This window comes from Chionomys nivalis, chromosome 14 (genome assembly GCF_950005125.1).
Source record: "Chionomys nivalis chromosome 14, mChiNiv1.1, whole genome shotgun sequence".
NCBI lineage: Eukaryota > Metazoa > Chordata > Mammalia > Rodentia > Cricetidae > Chionomys > Chionomys nivalis.
In genome coordinates this window covers 61,178,504-61,198,197 of record NC_080099.1, presented here as the reverse complement: position 1 = coordinate 61,198,197, position 19,694 = coordinate 61,178,504, and positions in this window count along the sequence as shown.

The window sequence follows — 19,694 nt, the reverse complement described above, 5'->3', positions numbered from 1 at the left end:
TATGCACACACACACAAACACTAAAGACACACATACAGACACACACAAACACACACACTTCTTTTTTTGCTCAGTCTTCTCCCTGTCATAAGACTGAGCTGGTCTGTGAAGATGGCTGATTCTTCTCTTGACCCAGGAATTCTCAGAAACCCAGGTAAGCCAGAGATTCCAATCTTGTTGACTTGAAGAACACCTGTGAAGGGACCTGGGCCATGAGGGCATTTGTATCAAAGGCATCAAATACTGAAGAGTGAATGAGAGCTGTGCTGGCACTGCCATGGAGTAGCTATTACTTATTCTGAGCATCCACAGTGGTGTATGGCACCAGAGTCCTTAGGTCAAAAAAGGACTGAGTTTGAAAATGCAGAGTTATGACAAACTTAAGGATTTTGATATAGATTCTCTGGTCATTGAAAAAAGTGAATAGAGAACTTATGATGTGTCATAGATCTCATAGAGTTTAACCCATATGCAATTTCTTGATGCCATATTGAGATGATCTTAAATGAAGAGACGTGGGGCTCCTAGACTAGAGTAGGAGACTGGGAAGAAGGAGATCTCCCAGGGGGAAAACTTAGTGTTTCCAAAAAATTCAGGAAAAAAAGCAAATAGAAAGTTCAAAATTCTTTATCTACATAGATTAAATCTATCATCACAGAAGAAACTCAGGTCTGAACATGACTAGAACACAAAGAAGTTTTAGCTGTAGCTGGGCCAAGACAAAGGCCTGTTTCTTCCCCAGTGACACTATAAGTTTAGGAGACTTTCACCAAGAAAGATCGTTCTGAGTTCTAGTTGTATGCAGATGTCTCTTGGTGAGATTTTAATAAACACCAAAAGCAGCCCCATCTCAGACAAACTGCATAAGCATCTTGGGAAGCAGATTGAATTTTGTATTTTTCTGTGCTACTTGACAACTTCCCAAGGTGCTGTACTGTGAAGGTGGAGGACACAATTCTTGCTTTAGATCTACAGTCCTCTAATTATGGTTCTTCCATCATCAGTAAGAATAGAGACCCCTTTGTTTACATTGAAAGAGAATGAAAGAAATACAGAAACCAGAAAGTGACTGGGACATATCTGGAAGAGTTTACTCACTTTAGTTTCCCCATGGAGTGTATGGAGTTTTAAGAGGTAGGTTCTCCAGTGGCTCTTCTGTAAAATCAGTTTTATTTTTAATTCAAAGTAATGTTTTCTTTATTTTCTAAGCCTTGGTCCACTTTACAGAACCTCTACTATGCATTTGATCTGTGGGGTTTTTATATTGATTTTTATTGAGCTCTACATTTTTCTCTGCTCCCCTCCCTACCTCTCCCCTTCAACCCTCCCCCAAGGTCCCCAAGCTTCCAATTTACTAAGGAGATCTTGTCTTTTTCTACTTCCCATGTAGATTAGATCTATGTAAGTCTCTCTTAGCGTCCTCATTGTTGTCTAAGTTCTTTGGGATTGTGTTTTGTAGGCTGGTTTTCTTTGTTTTATGTTTAAAAAACACCTATGAGTGAATACATGTGATAATTGTCTTTCTGTATCTGGGTTACCTCACACAAAATAATGTTTACAAGCTCCATTTTTCCTGCAAAATTCAAGATGTCATTGTTTTTTTTCTGTGTAGTACTCCATTGTGTAAATGTACCACAAATTTTCCTTATCCATTCTTCAGTCAAGAAATATTTAGGTTGCCGGGCGGTGGTGGCGCACGCCTTTAATCCCAGCACTCGGGAGGCAGAGGCAGGTGGATCTCTGTGAGTTCGAGACCAGCCTGGTCTACAGAGCTAGTTCCAGGACAGGCTCCAAAACCACAGAGAAACCTTGTCTCGAAAAACCAAAAAAAAAAAAAAATTTAGGTTGTTTCCAGGTTCTGGCTATGACAAACAATGGTACCATGAACATAGTTGAACACATGTCCTTGTGGCACAATTGAGCATCCTTTGGATATATACCCCAAAGTGATCTGTGTTTTTATAAGAAAGTATTGACGACTGTGTAAAGGACCAGGCCCTTTCATGATGGATGAGACTGAACTCGCTATAGTTTTGGCCTTTCTTTTGTCTGTACTCTCTTACTCTTTTTTTTTTTTGAAAGTCTCTCCACTAATTTAAGGAAACTCAAATAGAGATCCATAATAAGGAAGAATTTCTCCATCACAGCTATTCAAATCCAGATGTTTCCTGTCCTCAGAGAAATATCCACTACTGCAAAACCCCCAGTGGCTCTATCTCCTATACCCAGGGAAAAAACATATTCTAACATGGCTCATTGTTTCATACAATTCCCTTTAAAATTTTCTCTGTTAACAGCAGACAAGATTTTTATAATTCACTTTGATGTATGAAGCCATCGAAAGGAACCACCACATTACTTTCACATTGTGTTCTATCTTGTCTAACTAAATCCCCATATAATGCTTTCAGCGTCTGGTACATACAGGTAACTAAATACACTGCAAACATATTTAGTTTATATACGCTAACTACTAAAGTACAATACCATACTAATCAGGGGCTTAGGACAGTCCTACAAGCAAACGCTGCTTCTCTTTGAAATAGCTCTTTCATCTCCAACAAGAGAGTAAGACTCATTGTCTCTTGTTCTTCCTACCTTTCATCTTAGCATCTCTCTCTCTAAACTGGAATGGTAAGAACTCTCAGGTAACAGACATCTGACAGCAATGGCAGCATTATTCCAGAAACCACAATTTTACTGCTAGCTTGTTAGGAAGGTCCAAACTCCCTGACACCTGTACTAGTTTAAAAAGAAGGGGAGGGCTATTTTAGAAAGGTCTCCAATGAAAGACTGAAATACAAAGTTTGACTCAATACTCAGATTTCAGAAATGACCAGTGAGTGGGAAGAAAAGCATTTTCACTTAATAGAGCTCTGGGTTACTGTGGGACAATGTTCTTGTACCCTATAAAAATTTGTCACTTGTATTGGTTTAATAAAATGCTGATTGGCTAGTAGTCAGGCAGGAAATATAGGGTGACAAGAATAGAAGAATTCTGGGAAGAGGAATATCTCAGTCTGCAGTCGTCACCCAGATACAGAGGAAGCAAGATGATAATGTCTCACTAGTAAAAGGTACCAAGGTACCAAGCCACGTGGCTAACACAGACAAGAATTATGGGTTAATGTAAGATGTGAGAGTTAGTTAATAAGAAGCCTGAGTTAATAAGACAACCAGTTTATAATTAATATAGGCCTCTGTGTGTTTCTTTGGGACTGAATGGCTGTGGGACCAGGTGGTATAGAAACTTCTGTCAAGGACAAGCACACAGAACAAAGAGGAATGAGTAGGCAGTAGTGATAACAATTGGGAAAGAACAGGGAGTGCTTACAAGAAGCAGGAATGATAAACCAGTGGTCTCACAGCATGCCTTAAAAGGTGTGGGCTTTAACTCCAATCACAAAGCTACTAAAGAAGACTCTTTCTGCAATATATGGGAAATGGTTAGATTTTCATTTTGAAAGTAACTAAGATTACTGTAGGATAAAAGAAAAAAGATGATAAAGGCAATAATTTGGGTTTGTGATGACTTAAAGTTAGACCTTACAGAACTCATTTATAGATTAGAGATGGGGTATGGGAAAAAGAGAAAACATAGTGATGCTACCTGGGGACTTGGGACTAAGCAAGAGTTTGAGTAGAATGAAGAAATGATGAAGTCAAGGAAAGAAAGTAGTTTTGATTAAAGTATCAAGGACACTTATAGAACTGAGAAGTTTGAGGTAAGTATCAGATGTACAAGTAGAGTTGTATTATTGAAAACTTTGAGACCAAAACAGAATGTCTAAGGAATGAGAAAAGATAAAGCCCAGCTACCAGATTCAGGAGAGAAATAGTAAATAAGTTCTTCTAGATTAATGCCTAGGAGGAATAGCTTGTGTATTTGTGTCCCATCAGCCAGGGAGGAAGGTTTGTCAACCAGAAGGAAGTAATTAACTATGAGAGTAGGCATTTGAGAAGTCAAGTAATATTGGGGCTAAAAAAAATAATAATTTACTGTTGAATTGGGTATAAATAAATCATCGGTAACAAGAAGGTCAGATTTATTGCTCTGGTGATAGTGAGAACTCAATAGTAGTGAATCAAAGACAGACTGAATGAGGTAATAAGAAAATAGAGTCATAGCTAATCTTTCTTTGGTCACTCCTCTATTCTGCCCCATTAGTTTTCCTGAAAGATGAACCAGAAATGTGGATTGAGAGAAACTAGTTTGTCTAGAGGTAAGCCCAGAGGTAGAAAGAGAAAATGTAGATTTAACAAAGGGTGTGATGCTGAGATGATCAGTGCAATGGGCTTAACCTCCCCAGTTATGGTTACTCCTCAATGGCTAATTTTGATTGTCAGCTTGATTGGAAGTAAAAACACCTAATGAGATGTAATTGAGGACATATGCCATTAGGTGTGTCTACAAGGGTGTTTCCGGAGAGGATTAGTTAAAGGAAGAAGGCACAGTCTGAAAACCTTAGCCATCTCAAGACGTAGAGTCTTGGACAGAATATAAGCGATAAAAAGATAAGGTCAAGTGAGCCCTGGAATTCCCCTTTGTCTGTCTCATCTGCTCAGATGGAACCATCAGCCTCACCCTTCTGTTACTGTGATAAACTGGACCCCTAAATCATGAGCCACAGTAAATCTTGGCTTCATTGAATTGCTTTTTCTCAAGTATTGGATTACAGCAAGGAGGAAAGTTATTGATAAATCCTTGAGAAACAGATGAAATGCATTTCAGACACATATGATCTTAAAAAAAACATTATTAAGTACCTCCAAGTTCACAGACTCAAAATGATATACATTAATTGTAGATGGTGCTGATTGTTACCCGACCACCCAGATCTGAAATAGTTACACAGAAACTATATTAATTACAATACTCTTTAGAGAACAGCATAAATGTATTCCTAGCTAAATTTAAATTAACCCAATTCTATTATTCTGTTTATTACCACGAGGCTTGTGGTTTACTGACAAGGTTCCAGCTGGCGGCTAGTGTCTTTCTCCTTTGGTGGCTACATGGTGTCTCCTTGACTCTGCCTATTTCTCTCCTCTATCTCTGTTTGGAATGCCTACTACCTTGCTCTTTTCTCCCCTGCCAGAGGCTCAAAGCAGCTTCTTTATTAATCAATGGTAATAAAACATATTCACAGCATACAGAGAGGAAATCCAAATCACCAGAAAAAGATTGCCAAACCTTGCAAAGACAGTAAGACATTTTTGAAAAATTTCTGCCTCTGAATATGGTCTGTCAGTTACTCTAGGCCTTAGTAAAACGTGGTTATTCCAACGTTGCACATAAGACATTGGGTGATTGCACAGGTAGCTAGATGTCTCAGTCATTTATTGCACATTTTGGAAGTTAATTGATTGTACTTCATATGTACTCAAATAATATTATTTCCTTCTCAGGTCTTTGATGGGGTTGAAGATTAGAGAGTTGTAGTTACTTTCCTATAATGACTTAGCCAAGCCATTTCTAATACAGGACTTAGACTCCTTAGGATAGAATAATTATTAAAACATTTGGCATATGTTTCTTGCTTAATATTGTTTATGCTGCTTGTGATTCTAATTTTATACTTGATACCTGTTTTTATTGTATATAGTTTTGTATGGGTTTGGAACTCTTTTATTTAGACAAAAGGAGAAGGTGCTGGGGACTTCTTCAGTCAATGGACTTTGAGATGCTGGATCCGGTTAAAAATGTTCTCTCTCTCTCTCTCTCTCTCTCTCTCTCTCTCTCTCTCTCTCTCAGCTGTTGGATTTGGTTCCTATTCCCCACTCACACAGAAGACTGTGATCTGTGAGTTTACCCCTAAATAAAGAACCCTTTATTATACTCAATTCTGAGCTAGTGTGGGACTATTTTATAGACTCCATTTACAATTAATTTCCACTGTTTCATGTCAGAAGTCTGCACCTAAATTCACTAAGTCAACTGCATTAGCATTTTTTTTTTTGGTTTGCTATTGAAGTTTTCAATAGGTGGAGTTTCATCTAGAGAGTCAAAGAGGAAAGAATACACCTCCACCCTCATTAATACTTTTGGCAGAATAAAAATGGAAATAACAACTTCTTATCCAGGTGAGGACAAAAAGAATTGAGAGGCATGCCATTTCTACAACAGGAAATGGTGCATGCTAGCTGCTCTACACTTGGATGTATTTTTTCACTAATCACTTCCGTTTATTGTTAGAAACCATGCAGGCAAGAGTGAGTAAGTGACAAGTAGGAGGCAGAAATTTGAAGAATAGAGTTCTTGAGGAAGCAAAGGGCATGGGAAACCAGTGTAATAACAAAGGCACTGCATCAAAGGACATAGAGAGAGGTCATTTATTATAAGGATGCTAGTCAGAGTACATGGTGGGATGCTGGCAGATGCTGTGCAGATGACAATGGGAAGATGAAGGACTTTTCTGCTTCTGGATCATAATTTAAGGTAAATGTGAACTTTAAAGGGTGAGATACAGATTTGAAGACAGACTATATATGAAGTAAATGACTGACACATTCAGTGTTTTGAATTGTTGAATTTAATATACTTTAAAAAATATTTTCAGGGATGGGTATTAACTCACAGCAGAATGTTGGTCTACAATACACAAGGAACTAGATTTGGTCCTTAGTATTACTAATAATAGACAAATAAGCAAATGAATATTCTACTGTTGAATACTGGTGTGTAGTTAGTATATATAATCTGAAACAAAACCTTCATGAACAATGGATACTATACCTTCATAATATGCTATTCCTCTTCATCGTCTTCTAATAGCTGATAATTGATAATGCCCCTTTTAAAGCTAAGTTTTGTCTCAGTATTTATAAGAGCATTGAACGTAGGTAATAATACAGAGTTATAACTTCTGTGGGGGCATGCACCTTTAATCCTAGCACTTGGGAGGAAGAAGCAAGCAGATCTCTTAGTTTGATGACAACCTGGTCTACAGAGTGAGTTCCAGGACATCCAGGACTACACAGTAAAACTCTGTCTCGAAAAACCAAACCAAACATACAGAGTTACAACTCTCTGGGGTCCCTGTTCTAGACCAGAAGTAAAAGTTATGATGTAGGTAGCAAATGGGTTCACCCAATAATAAGTCTTTGCTTAGTGAGTACAAGGGGAAAGAGATAAAAACAGGAGTTAAGGGGTGTGGGACAACAGACTAAGCAATGGGAAAATAAATTTAAACTAAGCAATAAAGGAAATAGGAAGATGAGTAAGTAAAGGATAAAGTAGCATTGTTTTCTAGTCTTTTAATTGTGCTAGAAACAGAAATAAGAGATTCAGACGACTGAGAGAATGTGTTAACAATTATACTTGAAATTTAAATTTTTGATGAGGTCATCAAAAGCATAGCAACAGAGCAGATAGAAGAAATATGACACAAAAGAGTCTTTGAAATTGAGCTATCAAAAGAACGGTTGGATTTTGAAGGAATCTGAACATGTATTGAAGCCCATAAATAGCCTATGTAAAAATGCAGCTGTTGATAGATTTAATAATTGAGGAATGTCTCATTTATTAGACAGACAGGAAGAGGTTAGGAAGGATTCCTCAGGATAGAAAAGACTCTGAGAAAGAGAAAGGCAGGGATGCCAATGAGACTCTAAAGAAGTCTGACATGGTAATCACAGGTAATCATGTTAAGAGGCATAAACGTCTGACCTCCATTTCATGTCAAGTACTATGAGTTTTAATATGGAAGTACTCCCTATCTACAGTAGGGAGTCTTATTTTGCAATTTTGCCTTCCTTTTTAAATATCTTTAAGGAAAATGAAAAGATAACATATTACAATTTATAGCAATTTAAATTTTCTATGAAAACTCCAAGAGTCAAGGAGGAAATTTTGTCTGAACTACAAGAGACCAAAAAAAAAAAAAAAAAAAGATGTTTAGAAAAGCATCTAGTAACCTACTGTGAAAGTAAAAGGGGGGAAATGTACCACATTTTCCTTATCCTTTCTTCAGTTAAGGGGCATATAGGTCATTTCCAGGTTCAGACTATTACAAATAATGCTGTTATGAACATAGCTGAGCAAGTGAACTCATAGTATGATTGAGTATCCTTTTGGATATATGCCCAAGATTTTTATAGCTGGGTCTTGAGGTGAATTGATTTTCATTTTTCTGAGAAATGGTTATTTAGATTTCCAAAGCAATTGTACAGTTTGCACTCCCACCTGATGTAGGAGGGTCACCTGTCTATGTGTTACTTTCATTGGTTAATAAAGAGACTGCCTTGGCCTTTTAATAGGGTAGAAAATTAGGTGGGTGGAGTAGACAGAACAGAATGCTGGGATGAAGACAATGAGGCAGACACCATAGCTCTCCTCTCTGAGATGGATGCAGATTAGAATCTTCCTAGTTAACCACCACCTCGTGGTGCTACACACATTAATAGAAATGGGTTAATCAAGATGTGGGAGTTAGCCAGAAAGAGGCTAGAGCTAATGGGTCAAGCAGTGTTTAAATGAATACAATTTGTGTGTTGTTATTTTGGGTGTAAAGCTAGCCATGGGGGAAGCTGGGCAGGACAGAAAGCAGGCCTGCCCACCACTCATCATTACACCCACCAGCAAAGAATGAGTGTTCCCCTTACTCCACATCCTTTCCAGCATAAACTGTCATCAGTGTTTTTGATCTTAGCCATTCTGACAGGAGTAAGATGATATCTCAGGGGTGCTTTGATTTGTATTTCCCTGATAATTAAAGATGTTGAACAATTCTTTAAGTGTCTTTTGGCCATTTGACAATCTTCTATTAAGAATTCTCTGTTTAGATCTTTAGAAACTTTTTAGTTTCAGGAGGTCCCATTTATTAATTATCAATATCAGTGTTTGTGCTACTGGTGTTATAGTCAGGATGTGATCTCTTGTGTCAATGCATTCAAGGCTACTTTCCACTTTCTCTTCTATCAAGTTGAGTGTAACTGGATTTATGTTGGGGACATATCCACTTGGAATTGTGTTTTGTGCAGGGTGACAGATATGGATCTATTTACATTTCTCTACATGCTGACATCTAGACATGTCAGCACTATTTCTTTAATATGCTTTCTTTCTTCCACTGTATAATTTGGCTTCTTTGTTGACAATCATGTGTAGATTTATGTCAAGGTCTTCAATTCGATTCCATTGATCCACATGTCTGTTTTTATGCCAATATCAAGCTGTATTTATTACTATAGCTCTATTGTAGAGCTTGAAGTCAGGTATGGTGATACCTCCAGATGTCCCTTTGTTATATAAGATTATTTTTTGCTATCCCAGATCTTTTGTTTTTCCATATGAAGTTGAATACTCTTCTTTTGAGGTCTGTGAAGAATTGTGTTGGGGTTTTGATGGGGATTACACTGAATCTGTAGATTGCTTGACTGTAAAAATCAATGACCTCATGAAAGACAAACATGATATAATATTCACTCATAAGTGAATATTATAAGTAAAGTATAGTATAACAAAACTATAATCCACAGTTTCAGGGAGGCTAGATAATAAAGAGGACCCAAAGAGTGATACATGAATTTCCCTGAGAAGGGAAATAGAAGAGATCCCTAAACTAGGGGTTGAGGTGGGGAAGGGAGAATAGAAACTTGAGAAAATGGGTTGGGTGGGCGAAGGCTGGGAGGCGGGTTGGGGGCTGGACAGAGTGTGAGAGTATCAAAGGAGACTTCTTGATAGGGAGCATTTCGAAGTTAAGGAGAAACCTAGTGCCAGCGAATCTCTCAGAAATCCTCAAGAAAGACCTGAGCTAAAACTCCTAGGAATAGCTGAGAGGGTGCCTGAACTGGTCACCTACTATAATCAAATTGGTGACTACCCTAAATGTTATCATAAAGCCTTTATCCAATAACTGATGGAAGCAGATACAGAGATCCACAGTCAAGCACTGGGTTGAATAATGAGTGTCCTTCTGAAAAAAGGGAAGAGGCATTGTACAAGTCAGGGGGGTCAAGGTCATGATGGGGAACCCACAGAGACAGCTGACCTGAGCTCATGGGAGTTCAAGGACTCTGAAGTCCAGACGTCTGCATGGGACAGACCTAGGCCCTCTGCATGTGTGTGACAGTTGTGTTGCTTGGTCTTTTGCAAGGCTCCTAGCCACAGATCAGGACCTGTCCCTGGTGCTTAGCTGGTTTTTGGGAACCTGTTCCCCTGCTGAATTGCCTTGCCTAGCCTTGATGCAGGGGGAGGGGCCCAGTCCTACCTCAGCTTGATGTGCCATACTTTGTTCAAGCTCATGGGAGGCCTGCACCTTTCTGAATGAAGGAGGAGGAGGAGTGGATGGAGAAGGGGTTGATGGGAGTCAGGGGAGGGAACAGGAGGAGAAGAGGGAGGGGAAACTGTGGTCGGTATGAAAAATAAATGGAAGAAATGTTAATTAAATTATAAAAAAAAAAGTAAAGGGGAATTTCCTAAGTAACAACCTCTGGGAGAATACACAGACAAATGGTACAGAAGGGGTCAGAGGAGCACTGAACCCAAGCCTGTGGCTTATCATCAGAGCCTCTTGCCAGCTTCTTTGAGGTGTAAAACCAACACTAAAGCTACTCAGCAACCCTGATACCCACTGGATGCAAAATCTCTCTCTCTCTCTCTCTCTCTCTCTCTCTCTCTCTCTCTCTCTCACACACACACACACACACACACACTACAGATGTTTGAAGTATGATAGTAAGTAGGAGAATGTAGAAAATCAATATTTTATTAATATGATATTTGAATGCTATTTCTTTCATATTTAATTAACATAGACTTATAAAAAACACTTGAAAGTAACTTTATATTTAGTCTGATCTAATTCCTTATTTAAATTTTCAATTGCATATTTGCTTACTTATTTTGTGGGAATATGTGTGTGTGGATATGGGCCTGCTTAAGCCACAGTGCATCTGGGAACCTTAAAGTACAAGTTAAGCCTCTTCCCTTCCACCATATGCCTCCAAGAGTATGAACTCAGGTCCTCAGGCTTAGTGGAAAGCACCTTTGTCCTCTAAGCCATCTTACTAGCCTTGACTATTTGTTATACTGAAGAAATAAATGCCCCAAGAAGGGGTTATGTGATTTACCTAAATACACAGCAGATTAAAGAAAGGCAGGATTGAATTGGGACAATGTAGGTCATTTAGTAGAGCTCTTGCCTAGCATTCACTAGGCCCTGGGTTCAATTCTCAGCATGGAGCTATACAACTGCAATGGCACAGTGTTCAAGTAGAGGTGGGAGAAGAGAAATCCAAGGTCATTCTCAGCCACAAAGGAAGTTCAAGGTCAGCCTGGGATACAGGAGTCATTGTAAAAAAGTAAAAGAAAGGAAGAAAGGGAGAGAGAGAGAGATGCTGAGATAAAATGTAGAATCTTAGTCCTACTCCAATCTCTTAAAGAAGTCTTGAAATATAAATTAATCTGTCAATCAAAACCAAAGTGATAATATCATTTTCTTCATTTGTACTTTAAACTAAAAAGGCCTTGGCAAGGTTTAAATTACTAATGTCATTCTTGGGAGAAACAGAATACCTAATTATAATAGTAGAAACTGAAGCAATACTTGCAAGTTAAATCCTGTTCTGGTCTCTAGGAAATTATCCAGAATTTTTATTGTTCTATAATTTGTTGTTTTCAAGGCTTATGAGAGATTACTAAGCGAGAGAGAGAGAGAGAGAGAGAGAGAGAGAGAGAGAGAGAGAGAGAGATTCAACAATATTTGTATACACAGATGTGTTAGTAGTATGGTCTCTAGTCTCACAAAGTTTGTGTGTGGGGTGCTATGTAAGAAGGAGTTTGAACTGACTGATGATTATACAAAAGCTTCTGTGAGATAAGAGATAGATCAACTGAGTTAGAAATGATTGCTCAGTCAAGCATGGTGGTGCACACCCATCATTCCAGCACTCAGGCACCTAGAGTATGAAGATCACTTCAAGGCCAGCCAGGACCACATTATGAGACTTCCATAAGGATATGCTAATAACGCAAAATAATGACCATAGTTCATATTCTCTTCTTGAGAAATATGAGTAATGTGGCTATCACAAGAGATTTCCAACAGTGTTTTCCTGATAAGACATCCTCTACCTTTTCTGATTTATGGTTTCAGAAGCTACCAACCCTTTGGACTCTGGGTGCTGTTCCACTCCAGCCCCTCCCCCACCTCCAGAAACCAGGATTTCCTTCTGTTGCTAGGATGCAGAATTGTTAGCTGGCTTTGCAATGAAATCTCTATGTTCCCTCCTTTCCTCGAGAGAGAAGGAAATCTGATGACCACATTATGTTCATAAGACTTTTGGGTTTTCTAGTTTAAGTTTTATTCCTGTGTTGAAAATACTCTGACGAGAAACAGAGTATTCTCTCTTCAAACAGCTGAAGAGAGAAGGGAGTTTGATTCAGTTTACGATACCAGGTTACAGTCTATCACTGTGGGGAAGTGAAGACACACACACATACACACACAAACACCACTTGTTCATGTGTAGCTTAGCTCTTCCATTCTTACATAGTTCGGGATCCCTGCCTATGGACAGGTGCTGCCCACACAGGATCTTCTCACATCAATTAACTTTATTCAGCCCTCCCCCACAGTCCAACCCAATGCAGACAATGACTTTACTAAGACCTTCTTCCCTGGTGGCTCTGGGTCATCCATTAAAGTCAAGCATCATAGGTTTAGATTTATGACTCTTTTACAGATCACACCTAATTAAGGTTGGCCCTTGGGTTCCACTTAAGGCCTAGGTGTTCCATTAAAGTTAAATCAGCAGCCATGAAGTCACCAACTATACCAATGAAACACCTTTCAACAAAAGGGAGAGTGATAGGGTGGAAACCCACCAGCTCACTCCAAACCCTTCAGGGTCACTGCTGTGGTAGTGGATACTGATGTCCTGTCTCTGTCACCCAGGTAGGAAAAACACCACCTCTGTTTCCTGGTTTCCTCAGGAAGTCCCATGCACAGAAGGGAAGTTTGGTGAGTTACATATTTATTGGAGTTTGAATATATCAAAAGAGAAGTTTTCCACATTGAGCTCTTCTGGACACTGGACACAGAGTCACACATTAGTTAGGATTATAGGTAAGTCCTAAGGTAAAATCTACTCCAAATGTTCTAAGAACGAGAGCCTAAGGGATGTGCTCCATCCAAACGCATAACAAACACCTGTCAGCATGGCACACAGCATTATAACCTGTCGGAAGCACATCTTTCCATGTGCCTCTGTGACCCAGGAATGGTTCTGAAAAGCCATTGTTTTGGAAAGAAAATTCTCTCTACATCAATGCACAGCAGATATAGCAGAGGCCTTTCCATCAATGTCTCCCTCCCTAAACCCTTCATTTCTGCCCAGGAAGGAATTTCAAACTGAAGAAGGCATTGGGGAATCTGACAGTTGGCTGTGGAAGATGCTTGCTGCCTCTCCATGCTTGTCTCCCAACTTTATGACTGGTTCCCTGTCTACGCAACCTCTCTTCCTGCCCAGCAGTCCAGCTCTTGCCTGGTTATCAGGATCACTCTACGGAGAGCCCAGCCACCTGTCTCTTCTGAGTCTCATGCTTCTGTGACTGATGTCTAACATAATTTGAATCTTCTTCATCCTGGAATCTGTCTACTGTCAGGTTATTTCATAGACTAAAGGTACCAAACATTCAGAGCGAAGAGTCAGTTGAATACTTCCCAACTAAAAGTTTCAATAGTCAACATAACTGTTAAAATCTTAAAACAAGAAGACTCTTCTAGTAAATTTCTCTTTCTCTAAAAAGACGGGGACACTTTCAGGACACCCATCTATCCTCCAACTGGGAGAAAGCCACAGCCGATTCCTAAGGAGTCTCATACTGGATGTAAGAAGTAAGTATATAGACCTCTTGATAAACACACACACACCGAATGTTTGCAAGAACATTCTTACAAATGTTTCTATGACTCTGATTAACAGTCCATACACATCATGAGTGCAAAAGCCATACATGTTGATAGTGTGCCCTGAATAAACTCTAATGACTACACATATGAGATTTTGCTCAGGCTAGAGTTTAAAATATTTTTGTATAGATCACGTGTTCCTTACACTTTTTTATGAGGATTAAATTATTCATTTTACAAAAGAGAAAACTGAAGACCAAAGAGGTTAGATTTTCCTAGGTGACTTGTATCAGAGCTCTTATCTGGGATCCGCTGCAGTCCAAGAGATTCAGGATAGCAAGGACCCAGGTATTCTACAACTGAATTGGTTTAAAATTATATTCATTGTTCAAATACTGTGAGATCATTTCATGTAACATGAAATTTCTAATAAATTATTTACTTAGTAAGTAAGTATGGGGTATATGAAGTTACAAATCACACCTATTAAGTATATTAAAGTATATTTCAAACCAAAAAATATGTGAACATGCTCAATTACAACTTTGGAGGAGGAAACATCTTTTTCTAACTTCAGTGTGGTCATTTACTGTACATGTTAGCAGGGACCTTGTATGTGGAAGTTAAAAGATCTGCCTTCCATGCACAACTTGAAAAACCTTTTCTTTCCTTCATGTGTGTAGCATACATGTATTTGCATTCTGTGAAAATATGTGGACATACATATGGGTGCAGGAGAGTGTGCATATTTGTGGATGTGGAGGATAATGCCTGGAGTCTTCCTACACCACCCTCTACCTTTACACTGAGGCAGAATCCCCCCGTTGAACGAAGAGCCGTCTAATACGGATAGTCCAGCAAGCCAGCTTGCTCTGCCAATCCAGTCTCTGCCTTCAAACACTGTATTACAGGTAGGTCTGCAGACCCTACGGGGCATTTATGTAGAATATGGGGATATAAACTCTGGACTTCATGCTTGTGTGGCAAGTGCTTTAACCACTGAGCCATCTCCTTGGCCCCAAACTTGAAAACTCTCAAAGCCTGTGAACTTTATTATTCCATGTTTCACTTACAATAACCTCCTCTCCTCAAATTTCTAAGTAATATATGTTCATTATAAAATAAGAATAGAGAAATGTTTAGTGAATATTTCTATCATTAAGAGATTATCACTAAATATGTGAGCATCCATGACCTCATATTTGTTTATATTTCAAATTCTATTGATCTGGAAACTTTCCCTCCTTTCTTACCCTAGTATGTTAGAGATTGGGTTCAGGACTTTGTCCATGCTAGGCCAGCACTCTAGTGCTTAGCTCCATCCCCAGCCCTCTCATTTCTTATTGGGAATGTTAGTGACTTTCTCCACTTAATTCACTTCAAATTGGGACCATCACGTGATTCTCCATCACCAACATTATTCCAGTAATAAAAGCCAGTGCTTCTCAATGCATGGGGGAACGCAAACATAGATCTTTAACTGACTCTCTTTTGTTACTCTATTCTTTTGTTACTCTATTCATTACTTGTTATTCTACTCTTTTTTATGTAAAAAATGGAGGCTTAAGAACTTGACAAAGCTGTAATTTGGATCTATCTTTCTGACTACAGTGAGTGGCTGTGATGTTTGTATCTATTGCCCCATTATGGTCACTGTCTCACAACAATGTATCGTTCACTTTTCCCAGCATGGTGCCTTTAATTTCGCTGACTACGGCTGGTTAATGACTCATAGAGAGCCACTCTTGAGAGTGAGTAAACTATTTCCATCATTCTCTTATGTCTTCTGATAAAACTCTTTATCTAATCTGACTTCCAATTTTGTATCAGAACTCTGCACATTAACTGCTTCAGATCCTTTCAGCTTTGGCTTGCTTGGTTTCTCATTCTTTAAAGGTTAGCTTTGAGGCCTTGGTTCTTGGAAATTTCTAATCGCCCCTTTCCTGTGGGGAGTTTATATTGCAAAGTTGTGGCTCTGCCTATTACCCTTCATGTTTCTTAGTGTAGGTCTGGGCCTATATGACCATCCAATAAGGATTACCTAAACCTTCACAACACACCCTCCATGTAATCACACAGCACCCCAAATCATTGCCACCTCCTAGGTAGTCGTCTGCTCCACCAGGTGAGCTCATGTCTGAAGACCTGGCTGCCCCTCTTTGTCTTTGGCATACATACAGCCCAATGCATGTACATCTTACTGCCTAGCTGCAGATGTGGGGCCAACCACTTCTTTTTGTCAAGTGTTTCTTAGGTAGTCTTGTCCATGTTCTTTCCAGTCATCAGAGAAATACAAATCAAAACAACTCTGAGATACCATCTTACATCTGTCAGAATGGCCAAGATCAAAAACACTGATGACAGCTTATGCTGGAGAGGTTGTGGGGCAAAGGGAAAATGCCTATATTGCTGGTGGAAATGCAAACTGGTACAGCTGCTTTGGATATCAGTATGGTGATTTCTCAGAAAATTAAGACACAACCTACTTCAAGACCCAGCAATACCACTTTTGGGTATATACCCAAAGGATGCTCAATCATACTACAAGGACATGTGCTCAACTATATTTGTAGCAGCATTGTTTGTCATAGTTAGAACCTGGAAACAACCTAAATGCCTGTTGACCAAATAATGGATATAGAAAACGTGGTACATTTACACAGCAGAAAAACATAAAAAACATTTTGAAATTTGCAGGCAAATGGCTGGATCTAGAAAACACCATATTGAGTAAAGTAACCCAGAACCAGAAAGACAAATACAATATGTATTCACTCATAAGTGGCTTTTAGACATAAAGCAAAGAAAACCAACCTACAATTTATAATCTCAGAGAACCTAGGCAACAAAGAGGACCCTAAGAGAGACATACATGAATCTAATGTACATGGGAAGCAGAAAAAGAAAGCTCTCCTGAGTAAATTGGGAGCATGGGAACCATGGGAGAAGGTTGAAGGGGAGGGGAGCAGAGAAAAATGTAAAGCTCAATAAAATCAATTAAAAATAAACTGGACCAGCCAGGCGTTGGTGGTGCACACCTTTAATCCCAGCATTCGGGAGGCAGAGGCAGGCTGATATCTGTGAGTTCGAGGCCAGCCTGGTCTACAAGAGCTAGTTCCAGGATAGGAACCAAAAGCTACAGAGAAAACCTTTCCCGTGATGCATGGCAAATGCAAATGCCAGATGTTCTATTTATTTAATGTCCCAGTATGAGGAAAGAATAGTGCATGCGCCATATCTGTCCAAAGGAAAAAAAAAATCCATACCAAGAGAAAGCAATGGGCAAACCAAACCTCTAATGTGTCACTTTTGATGTCTTTGCTCTTTGTGACCTAGACAATAAAACTTGATCTCATTAAAATGTGCTGAGAGCAGCATTCTAAGGACATAAAAATGTGAATAGCATCCTGTTCTTCATGAATCTCTCACATGACAAGAAACTCACAACACATAGATATATACAAATCTAAGAGAGAAATCTATAGTGCTGTGCTCTAAACAGGCAGATGTCTTCCCTCTTAAAGGAGATGATATTTGAACTATTTTCCATCAGAGTCCTATTTTAACAAAGGAAGAAATGGAGAGTGAGTGAGGCCTACCATGAGCGAGACGGGTTTGTGGCAGAACTGTCTGTACATAATGGTCTAGGTCAGGTCAACACCGCCCACCTGGAGGAATTGCACAAGCATTTACACAGCAGAGATCATGTAGAGAATAGAGATCAGTAGCTCCATGTGATTCTCCGTGTCAGACTCACAGTAAGATAGAGACCCATGGGAGGAAATGTCATGTCTGCTCTTCAGTGGTAGTTGGATGAAGGCAGAGGTAGATATGCTCACTTTCTAGGTATCAATATTCTTGAATGAGCAGGTATTGATGAAAAGACTATAGTTGGGAGCGAGGGTTCTGGAGAGACAGCTCAGCAGCTAAGAGTGAGCACTGCCCTTGAGGAGGACCATAGTTCAGTTTTCAGGAGCACACAGTGAAGTGCTCCTCTGTCTGTAATTGCTGCTCTCAGGAATCTGAAGCTCTCCCCTGGCCTTCAAAGACACCTGCACTCATACATACTCTGTCCTCCCACATACATTCATGCATAATTAAAAATAATTCCTATATATGTGTATGTATGTATGCATTTCTTTAAGAACTGGAGAGAGGAAACCTTCCCCGACTACAGCTTCTGCTTGCACTCTTTGGAGTTGTTTCACGTGTGTTGAGTGTTTACCAGATTCTAGGCATCTTATGAGTTTTACAGGCTTGCGCCCATACCTTATCCACACCCTGCATGTCCCTACTTGCAGAAGGGGATGTGGGAGGGTTGATGAGCTGACTCATCCTGTCCTTTTTCATGGGGAGCAGTTCTTGTGTGCACGTCATAGAAGGCCATGGGTGACTGCACAAGAAAGGCATCGAATGCCTGCTGGTCTCATGAATAAGATTGTTTTAAAAAACTTCTCAGAAAGTTTGACAATGCAAACAACAAAGAAGATGTGCTGGGCAGGAGACCGGGGAATTAAAGGTTTCAAGTCTATGTTACTGGAAGGACACTGAGGACATAAAGAGCATGGGAAGGCCACATCTGATAGGGTAGCAAATGTATTTCTTTTTTTCACACCGTGAATAATGTTAGAGTATTATCAGGGGGTCTCAGAATTAAGCACGACCTATAAGCTCCACAGACACCAAGTCTTCTCCCTTGGCTCTGTTGTTAAAGGAGGCTTGAACGGCACAGAAGGAAAGAACAGTTTACTCCGGGAAGTCACAAGAGTGGCTGGCCAGATTGAAATCAGGTGCCAAGACATCAGCTTGGGGCTGAAAATGTAGATCAGTGGTCCACACTTGCCTTACATATGAGAGGCCCTAAGTTCAAGTCCCCACAATGGAAAATAGCAACAGAAGGAATTTTTATCTGGATCCAAGAAAAAGGGCTAGCAATGGAGACTAATAAGGAAGGCTAAGGTCAGAGTCAGATTTTTCATGAGATAATCGGTACCCAAGATTAAAAAATTGTGTCTAATCTGGGAGTGGCTGCCAAAACCAGGGAAGTTAAAGGGGACTATTACTGGAGTAGGGGGGGTGGGGGAGCAATAAAAAAAAAGGAATAGCAGGGTACAAGTGATATGATCAGGAAAATGGAGAAAAGGAGGGGGTTCTAATTAGGGAGGAGGGGGAGGTACGAACAGGAGGAGGAGGGTAAAATAACAGTAAAGGTATCTGAAAAAGTCATAGGAAATTATACTATTAACTATCTTCCTAAAAACTGTATTACAACAAGTCTGAGTATAAATATACATATAAATATTTATATAGTATAAATATATATATTGAACAAAATTTTCTCATCTGGGTTAACAATGCTCCCTCCAAGAGCCAAAGATCATATAGCAAAAACCCAACACCATGCATGGGAAGCCCTTTTGAGTTGCTGATCAATGCTGCTCAGGAGGTTCCCCAAGCATTAGAGGCTACTGCTATTGTACTTGGCTGTCCCCCAAAGGAGGAGAGTAAGTCCCTATTGCTGAAGATACCAAGAACAAGATGGAGAAATGATTCTGAGCCATGAAGTCTCAAATCCATCCCTGGTAAACGCTGGTCAGGCTTCTGGGCTAGATGGACAGGGGCAGGTGGCAGACAGCCACAGAACAGAGACCACAGCTGTGGTGACTGCCCCCAAGCAAGTATTCAGCCCATCAGCAGTGGCCGTCCAGGCATACTCAGGGCAATTCTGCTGCAAGTCTTCATGAATCAACTCGTCCTTGACTACTGTCCTTTTGAGAAGTCTCCTCCCCTCTCAACTCAAGGCTCAAAAGCAGGCCCAGAGAGTTTAGATGGCACCCG